Here is a 10,436-nt window from a genome sequence, read left to right as displayed (position 1 = left end):
GCAATTGTCTCATTGAGGATACATACAGATACATAAGCATTTTAAATATATTTCATGCATTTTATGAGTGTATTTCAGCTAATTCTTTTTTAGTTTGTGTATCAAATAATGTGTTCCATTATGACATCATCACATATTATACATTAATGAATGTTTATAAAAGGATTCCTCTTCTGGGCATGGGGGTTTGTGCTTATAATTCCAGAATTTTGGTGCAAAGGCCAAAGATTTGCAAATTCAATATAGGCCTGGATTGCATAGCAAGTTTTGGGTTTAAAAGAGACAAGAATATTCAACAACAACAGACTGTTATTTTGTAAGAAGTGCCTGATGGGAGAGAGCGCACCTGCATGTTTTAGCTCCTTTGATCTTTGTTGTCTTGAAGGCAGGCAGAACTGCACATAAGGAGACAGACAGCTTTCGATCTCCCTGATAATGTAAGGCCAAACTGAGATGTAAACTGAGTCTCCCCATTTCCTAAATTCCCAACTGCACCGTGGGAATCAGAGAGACAGAGAGCTGGAGACAACCCTGCCGCAAAACAGGTGCACATAAACCCTAGGCCTTCTGCATGTAGAACATCAACTCCCAGTCACCTCCCAACTTGGTCCCTTCTCCCTGACCTCTGCTCCCCTGCTGCCACTTTGGTGATTTCTCCCTTTACTTCTTGAAGTTTGCAGCTAAACATTCCATGCAAGGGCTCATTCTGGAATCAGTTTGCTCAAGAGGCACTGTGATGGAGAAACACAGGGCCAGCTTCCTTCCTTTGTTGAGTCACAGTGACAAAAGCCACAGAACCAGAGACAGGAAGTGCTCTATTCATGCACACGACAGTGAAAGCCGGAGGCAGACTCCTGTAGATTTGAGGGTGTCGGTATCATTCAAAATTCCCTGGCGTTTCTTTTACTCCAAACCCTGTGCATATTCGGAAAGACCTTCAAGTCATCTTGGTCCTTCTTCCTGTCAAGGAGAGTGAACCTGAATCTCAGAAGAATAAAATGTTTGGTGGAAGGGTATGGTTGGCACGTGCCAGCCATCAGTAGAAACCTATTTTAAGGACTGATCCCTAATCCCTGGTGGTCCACACACCTCTCGGTCAGACCGGACTTCTGCTGCTAGTGCACATTGGAGTTGCTGGTGCTCAGCAATTATTCGACTTCTGTGATGCTGGTGCTGAGATCGGCAAACTCTATTTCTGAGCATTTCCTGCGGGATATCTTGATGACCATGCTGGCAGGCAAGGACAGTCGCTGTTTAATTTCCAGCTCCTTTCAGTACCCCTGGACGAGCTGTTCTCCTGCTCTGAAGTTCAAGCTTTAGTCAGCTGATTCTTCCTCTTTCTGGGCTCTCACTGCTACCCAAATGTGAGCTTCCTGTGCCCGGCATCTCTCTGGCAGCCTCTCCATTTCCCTCCTGTTCTCTCACTCTTGCTGGCGGTAGCGTCTTCCGGAAGTTACTCACACATGCCTTTCTCGGCCTTTTGTCGGGACCACCTTCTGATAACTGCACAGCACGTTCTTTGCATCAAGAGCCTTTCATTTGAAACAACCAGCACAGTGTCTCATCTCTGAACTCAACTTTAAGCAGAATAAAACTTAAAAATTTTCCTAGTTCTTACCGCTGTTTACCTTATGAATTGCTGCACAGCCACAAGATAAGTAATATCTGAAAAATCAGATGAGGCAGAAACATTCATCGAGAGGTCCTTTGCTCAGGATCTGTCCAGGTTCTGGAACATGGTGACATGTAGCCAGGACCAGCAGGAGTCTGAAGTCTTCCACGGAGGACAGGTATGAGAAGAGCTGTGACTCTGGGGGCTCTGGGAGGACAGGAGCAAGGCCTCGGATCGGAAGTGATGGGGTGGCAGAATGCTAGGACGCACTTAGAAAGTAAGATGTCACCGAAACCTGAGAATCAAGTAGGAATTCGTTCGTCAAACAAGTTCGTGGGTTACCGGAGGCTGGTAAAAGATGTCGAGGGCAGAGATGAAAGATAAGAAAATGTGTCAAGGCCTGTTCAGGTGGAGTTGTTTTGCTCCTCACCCCCAATCAGAATATGACCTTATTTGTCAATAAGGTCATCACATACATAATTAGTTAAAAATGAGGGTATAGGGTAGGCATCTTGTTCAAAATAACTGGTGTCCTTAGACAGGTAACAGATCTGGATGTGTAGACAAGTACAGAGGCAGAGTCCCGTACAAGAAGGACAAGATGAGAAGGATGTGCCTACAATCCAAGGGATACCAAACGCTGCCAACAAACTGTAGAAACCAGGAAGAGAACCCACAGAACAAGTTAAATTCTCCTCCTCAGCCCCTAGAACCATCTGGTCCTCATAACACCATGACTTCAGACTCAGACTGTGGAATAAGACACCTTCTCATCCAAGCCACACAATTTCCGGTACTTTGCTGAGACAGTAGCTGATAGAAACCTGCAAAATATCAAGAGGACTAGTGGAGGGTGAAGAGCCCCACATAGCTTGTTAAGTTGCAGTTTTCAGCCAGCCGGTGCTTGTAGGATGTCGGGACCTGGGCTTACAGGTGTTAGCTCATTTAACTTTCAGGACCACTAGAAGAGGCAGCCACGACCTACTGTCTGATTTCCACAAAATAAGAAGAGAGAATCTAGACAATTTCGATGACTAGACTAAAGTTACTCATGCCACACTTGATATTAAGGATGGGCTTTGACACTAGACTGAGAATCAAACATTAACACCATACCCCATGAATGTAGATTTTTATCTTGAGAGTAATACCAATCTATAGAGACTGTCAAAGATTCAGGTTACTTGAAGTCTAACTTATAAATGATAAAATATTTTCTTTTTTTTGGTGTGGATTTTCATGGAATTTGACACCCAGATAATGTCACCATCTTGAACTGAGGACCATCGTCATCGGAGGCTTTTGAGGAGAGCAGTGATACCTATAGTTTTGATTTGGGAACTGTCATCATAGCCACAGTATAGAGAATGGCCTGGACAAAAGGTTGAGTGGACATTGATTGCTATTAGAAACCACTTCTCTTAGAGACTTCAACATGAAAACATGGGTCAACTACGCCTGGGAAGAGATCTGGATCGTGTGAGAAGCTTTAATAAAGACTCTAAGAAGTCCCCAGTTAGGTGGTGTACTGTTAACAAGAGCGAAGTTTCGGCTGATCCCTCAGTTACGCTTAGCATGCTTAGCAAATTCAACTGAATGACGTGAACGAAGTAGTTGTGAGCCTATGCTATGAAAGCAGGGTCTCCATCTACAGCAGTAGAAGGTGAGGCTTAAATAAAGCTGCCATATGTAAACCTAACAAATGTCAATCACTGTCCAGAGTCTCTGACCTGTCATGGGTCTCTTGAGCATTTCATACCTGCGACAACTAATTCCATGTACCTTGTGTATCTCACTCCTTGTGTCTTCTTTTTGTTTCTTCTCCAAACGTTCTTCTCTTCGATAGGCCTTCCCGAGGACTCTAGAGGAAAGGTGGTATTCTCCACACTGTGTCTATGTATCAAAATGGAAGTAGGATGCAACGAATGGTCCATGCTTTGTAGAAAGGAGATGTCAAAGAAAGGTTATCTAGCATTGTATCTCTTTTTCTTCTTTAGCAGTACTGGGCTACTTTGAAGTTCATTTCTTTCACAAATGAATAACCATTGCATACCTACTACATGCCTGACTCTGTGGGATAGCTTTGTCTATGAATGTTGAGATGTGTGGGTTGTCTCTGCTTCAGTTTTTAGGTTTATTTTTATATGTGTGTGAATATGTCTGCTTGTCTATTTGTATGTGTGTATATGTAGGTATCCAAGGAGGCAAGAAGAGGGTGTTAGATGCCCTGGAGCTGGAGTTACTAGATGATTGTAAGTTGTCCTATTTGAGTGCTGGGTGATGAAGTTGGGTCCTCTGGAAGAACAGCGAGCACTCTAAACACTGAGCAATCTCTCCAGGCTGTGTAATTGATTCTTTGCAGCTGAAGAAGGTACTCCTCAGATTCTCTTCAGATGCTGTGTTCTCTCCAAAACCAGGTGTCAGAAAAGTTAGCTGCTTTTGAAGCTGTCAGGGATAATCCATTCTGTGTCATTCCCTGTAGTGAGGAGCAGCGGGCTGGTTCCCATCGCCCGCCCGGCTAGCTTACCCCCGAATTAATTACACGGAAACTGTATTCTTTTAAACACTGCTTGGCCCATTAGTTTCAGCCTCTTATCGGCTAATTCTCACATCTTGATTAACCCATTTCTAACAATCTGTGTAGCACTACGAGGTGGTGGCTTACCAGGAGGATTCTAACCTGCGGCTGTCTCGGAGAGGAGAGTCATGGCGACTGCCTCATTGCCTTCTTTCCAGCATTCTGTTCTGTCTTCCCTGCCTACCTATGTTCTGACCTATCAGGCCAAGCAGTCTCTTGATTAACCAATGAAAGTAACACATAGAAAGACACACCTACATCAATTCCCCTAGCTTCGGGTGGCTTCCTGGTAATCTTCTGATGTTCCTTGGGTTAAGGTATATCAGTTTGATCTCCTTCATCCCCACAAAGCATTCTCCTTGTGTGTGTGTCTACATCAACTTTTCCTTTGGGTTAAGGCTCCAGGCATATTGGATATTCATGGCCTTGTCCTAGGATATTCATGGCCTTGTCCTAGGGTATTCATGGCCTTGTTCTAGGCATTTTGGATATTCATGGCCTTGTCCTAGGCATAATGGATATTCATGGCCTTGTTCTAGGCATATTGGATATACATGGCCTTATGCTAGGCATTTTGCTTCACGAAAGGTAAATGCATGCCATGTGAGACTATTGCTTCCTTGAATCTCCTTAAACCTGACATTGGCATAGGAGTTTATTCAGTTCTTACAGAGTCTCTAATTTGGCAGTTCCTGTAAGGTTACTGGATATATTAAGGTTGGCTGTTTGAAAACCTTAGGCTGTTCCTCTCTATTCTTATAATGCAAGGCTGAAATTGGTTCTCCATTAAATTTGTCTGTTTGGATTTGAATATCTCTATGATCTGTTTTAAATGTTCCTAAAACTTGTTTCTTAACACTCAGATTAATCAACCTTTTTAGTGATAAAACAAAAGTGATAATGCTGATCATGCTTACAATTGACATTACATGAATCCCACCTAAATTAGTTATACTCTCATTTAATCATTCCATTTTCAAACTACCTAGCATATTATCATACAGAGACCCAAATTCCTCCACTGTATTTTTTCTCATTTTTTTTAATGTGAGAAAAAAACTCTCTCTTTTAAATAATTCCTTCCTCTAAGAATTCCCAATTGTCTTACCAAATCTGCTGGCAATGTTGATGAAGATGGGAAGCTTATTGCTGCTGTATAGAACAATAAAACCCTGACTGGATTTTAAGGCAGCTGCCTAGTCTGGCAGCAGCCTGAGAAGGGGGTTCAGAGAGAGCCTGCCGAAAAAGGAGAAAGAAAACCTAGCCGGTAGGGCTGTGGCTGTTGCAGCTCCTGCCTACGCCAGTGGCTGTAAATCCACAGGCAAACAGCTTTTTGTGAGTTTGTACCCCAAACATTGGGTGCCAGATGTTACACAAACGATAAAAACCCAGAGACAGATATTAGGGTTCAAGCTGAAAATCAGAAAAGCAAAGCAGCCAATCACCAGGGAGACATTTTACTTTACCACATCTTCAGACTGAAAGGGTGAGATCCTGTCTCCACAAATTGTCAGACTCTACACTCCATTGAGTTCCTGTTTCTTCCCCTTTATATTCTTCTCTCTACCCAGCCATATTGGAATTAAAAATGTGACTCCCAAACATTGGGATTAAAGGTGTGAACCACCCCCTTCTGGATCTGTTTTTGGATTAATTTTATGTAGCCCAGGGTAGCCTTGAACTCACAGAGATCAATCTGCCTATGTCTCCCAAGTCTTGGGATTAAAGGTGTATGCCACCACTCCCTGGCCTATGTGACTGACTAGTGTGGCTGCTTTGCACTCTGATCTCCAGGAAAGCTTTATTTATTAAAACACAAATAATATACCACTATTCTTGAGTCTTGCCTATAAGAAACCTAAGTATGAACATTGGGTCCTAGCTTCCCATGAGATTAAACTTCCTATTCCTTAGTGTCACAGGAGCATAGCAAGAGATTCCATTTACTTCACATCACAGGCTTATGTTAAGCCTGTGGCCAATTCAAAGACTTCCCACCCCCCACCCCCATGACAGTTGTCAATATCCTTTATTTACCTAGTATTTGAAAAGCTGACTTATTGATACTGTATGCCGCACACATTCCTAAAAGATTAATATCTGGGAGACTCAGTTTTTTTTTTTTACATGAGAACTGGAGTCATTATATAAACTCTGCATTTATAAATAATTATCCATTTGCCACTCACTTCTTCATAACTCAATGACTCAATCACAGAAGAATTGACTAAAAGTGATCTGTCTCATTAGTCAAAAACTGGGATAGGCATCTCACCTATAAATACTTACAGGCATCTACTCCATCCCTGGTAGTTCTCTAGTAGGGTCTCTTAAGGTCCAGACACTGAGTCCTGAACAGATTTTGGTTTAGGCTGAAGTAACCTGCCTTGGGAACAAAAATTAGCTTAAAAATAGCCACAGTGAATGAGGTGTTAAAGATTTAAGTAAAAAAAAAAAACAGAGAATGTCAAGATAAGGGTGCAGTCAGTGATGAGAATCTTAGAAGTGTAAGGTTGAACCCATTCTCTTTAAAATTTGAGCATTTTGTTCATTAGGGAACATTAATGTTAACCTTAAAAGTGTTACAAATATTTCAACAATATTCAATTCACCCTACTTCTGGCCTTCTGGCCTTTCTGTGCGTTTATTGGTAAAACAGAGTAGAGTTTGGGATCAGCATCTTGGCAAGGGGGTCAGGATACCCAAGCCTTTCTTCACCTAAGCTACACCACTATGTCGCCGTGTGTTGTTGAGTAAATTCCTTAAGCTTCCAATTTCTCCAACTGTGGAATTGTTTGGATAGACCCTATGGTTTCAGGGTACAAATTTATTACAAGGTTTTCTGATGTTAACCAGAGTTCTTGTTGGAGAACAAGGGCTGCCGTTTCTGGTACTGGTTGTGAGCAAGTAACTTACTATCTTTGTTCCTTTTCTGCTGCTATAACCGAGTAAAACTGATTAGGTAGCATATCTATTATGTGTGTATATATTTGTATATGTAATGCATATGTGGTGTGGGAGAATTATCTGTATTCTGTCAATCATGTATTTTAATAAAATGCTGTTTGGCCAGGCAGGAAGTATAGGTGGGTCAACCAGACAGGAAGTAGAGGCGGGGTGATGAGAACAGGAATATTCTGGGAAGCAGGAAGCTCCCTCCGCCATTCCTGCCCAGACCACTGAAGAGGCAACATGTGAGCTGTCACACTGAGAAAGGTACTGAGCCGTGTGGCTAACATAGACAATGATAATGGATTAATATAAGTTACAAGGACTAATAAGTACCCTGACCTAATGGGCCAATCAGTTTATAACCTAATGTAGACTCTGTGAGATTTTCTTTGTGGCTTGCCAGCTGTGGGTACTGGGTGGGACAGATACCCCAACAAGCCGGCCCTCATGTTACACATATGTACACATATTTTTTTTTCAAATCACATTTCTAGAATCTAGGAGGCCTATGGTCAAGGGTTGTATTTGGTGAAGCATCTTTTTAGAGACTCTGATGACTCCTGAGATGGTGTAGAGCTCTACATAGTGAGAGAGGTATAGACAATGATAGAGTCAAGTTGGTTCTTTTAACAGATTTATTCTAGAGAAAATCCACTAACCCATTAATCTATTAATGTATGAATGGACTAATTCATTTATGAAGGCAGAACCCTCATTGCTCAGCCATTAATTTAAGTTCTATTTCTTAATATCTCACAAAGGAATTAAATCTCAATGTAAGTTTTGACAAAAAGAGTCAAACTGTGATACTTCCAAGTTAGAAAGAGACAGGCTTGCTTCTCATTAGGAGGGAAATTAAACTCATCTACAAAGCTCTCTTGTTCCCTGGTACTTTTTGATCCTGTTTCAGCTTAAGAACAACCGAGAATATACAAATATCATAAATAATCATACATAATCATAATAATCAAAAATAATCACAAATAATGCAGGTCATAACATGACCAGATACCACTTAAAAGCAACTGTATTTCAGCAAAGGAATTTTCTCAAGAGTGGAGTTGGCAATTTGGTTGGATGCTGAGAAGATATCCCTAGGCAGGAAGGTAATTCAGTGTCAAGTGAGTAAGGTCTAATTATTGTTTAATTTGGAAACATCCTCTTTAGAAATTTGAGTGCACGTATTTTGGTGCCACTCTCCTTGAGAGAACATGTATTGAGCACTCGTCTGTCCCAGGCACTTGGCTTCTCACCACAAGTAGTGCTGTGATGTGGCTACACAGTGATAGCCTTTCCCCCTCCTTTCAATTTCCCCAGAAAAGGGGAAACGAGGTCATCCCAGAACTGCTAGTCTTTCAGTCATTCTTTTTTGGTCATCATTTTGAAATTGATTTTACACACCAACCACAGTTTTCCTTCCCTCCTCTCTCTGTTCCCTACCCCTTCCCACCTCTCTTCTACCCCTCCCTATCCACTCCTCCTCCATCTCCATTCAGATGGGGTAAGGCCTTCCACAGGAATCAACAAAGCATTGCATATTAAATTGGAGCAGGGCCCGCCCAGCTCCTGCCTGCTGCATCAGGACTGAACAAGGCATCCTACCATAAGGATTAGGTTCCAAAGAGCAAGCTCACACATCAGGAACAGGTCCTGGTCCCACTACTAGGGACCCACAAAAGATCAAGTTACACAACTGTGACCCAGATACAGGGGGGCCTAGGTAGGTTCCATGCAGGCTCCCCAGCTATCAGTGCAGAGTCAAGGAGCAGTACAGAGCCCTAGTTCAAGTCAACTGCCTCTATAGGTTTCTCTATCATGATCTTGATTCCCTCATCAACCGCTGTTCATGTAATCTCTCCACCCTCTCTTCAATTGAACTCCCAGAGCTTGGTCCAGTGCTTGACTGTGGATCTCTGTATCTGCTTCCATCAGGTACTGGACAAAGGCACCATGACAACACAATTCTTCGCAGACTTTAAAAGAACAATACTTAACTTCATATGGAAAAACAAAAGCCAAGGATGACTAAAACAATCCTGTTTAATAAAGGAACTTCTGGAGGTATCACCAACATCCCTGCCTTCAAGTTCTACTATACAGCTAATGTAATGAAACAGTTTGGTCTCGGCATAAAAACAGACAAGTGGATCAATGGAATTGAATTGAAGACCCTGACATAAATCCACACACTGATAAACACCTGATTTCTGACAAAGATATCAAAAATATACAATGGAAGAAAGAAAGCGCCTTCAACAAATGGTGCTGGCATAACTGGATGTCAGCATGTAATAGAATGCAAATAAACCCATATCTATATTCCCGTACAAAACTGGAGTCTAAGTGGACTGAAGATCTCAACATAAATCTAGTTACACTGAAGCTGACAGAAGAGAAGTGAAACGTGGCCTTGAACGCGTTGGCACAGGAGACCACTTCCTGAATGGAACGTCAGAAGCATTCATCCTTCATTATGTCTCATTCTCCTTTTGTCCTTGACGCGTTTGACCACTCTCCAACACCCCTTCCCCCCAAATCTCACGCCCTCTGTGTTGCTCGCATTCTTTCGTCCTCTATTCTGCAATCAGAGCCACGGCGCAAGGCCACTTCTCTCCCTCTCTCTGGGACAGCTCATCCTGTTCTAAACAGGACAGAAGAATGGCCTTATGCACTTGTTTATTGTGAACCCTAGCATATCAGTTATTTACATTGTTTTATAGTAACCCCAAACACCAGAATTCTTGGTTTCGCGGGTTATTATGCAACAGCACTCTGTTTCCATCTCTCAATAAATCTTAGCTTGTTTTAATTTTGTGATGGGGTTTCCTGGTAAGCCTCTTTTTAATGCGGAAAGAAAACTGCAGCGAAAAGATTCTAGGGTGCTACCAGCTGCAGCCTCCTCCTGAGTACTCTCGAGAGTCTATGAATTCTTGGGTGCTGAGCCATGTTTACATGTGCTGAATAATGTTTCCTATGCTGACGCAGCGTGTCATTGTGTTGCATTGATTCACACACATTGAAACTCATGTTCACAGAAGGTACCATGTAATTCACACTTACATAACTCCCAGCTCCTACGTACACCAACACACATGTACTTACTATCACCAGAATGGCTTCCCCTGTCTAGAATCTGGGCTGGCTTCTCTTTGCTCAAAGGAACATTCACACCAGATAAACCATGACCAGCCACAAAATTCCACTTACTTCAGAAACCACAGTTTTGTGCAATAATTGCTTAGGCAGTAGTGTGTCAGAAGCATAAATTATATGTGTTATTCCACTGCTCAGATC

The 10,436-nt window shown here is 42.3% G+C and overlaps 1 long non-coding RNA gene across 1 annotated transcript; it reads left to right on the top strand.

Annotated features, from left to right (window-relative positions):
- Positions 1-818: 818 nt before the first annotated feature.
- Positions 819-9,951, top strand: LOC125390413 (uncharacterized). The gene is made up of 2 exons (XR_015005322.2): positions 819-1,790; positions 9,075-9,951. It is a non-coding gene; the product is annotated as an uncharacterized LOC125390413 (long non-coding RNA).
- Positions 9,952-10,436: the final 485 nt, after the last annotated feature.

The sequence above is a fragment of the Myodes glareolus genome, chromosome 13 (genome assembly GCF_982192425.1).
Source record: "Myodes glareolus chromosome 13, mMyoGla1.1, whole genome shotgun sequence".
Taxonomy (NCBI): domain Eukaryota; kingdom Metazoa; phylum Chordata; class Mammalia; order Rodentia; family Cricetidae; genus Myodes; species Myodes glareolus.
This window is presented reverse-complemented; position numbering and strand designations above follow the sequence as displayed.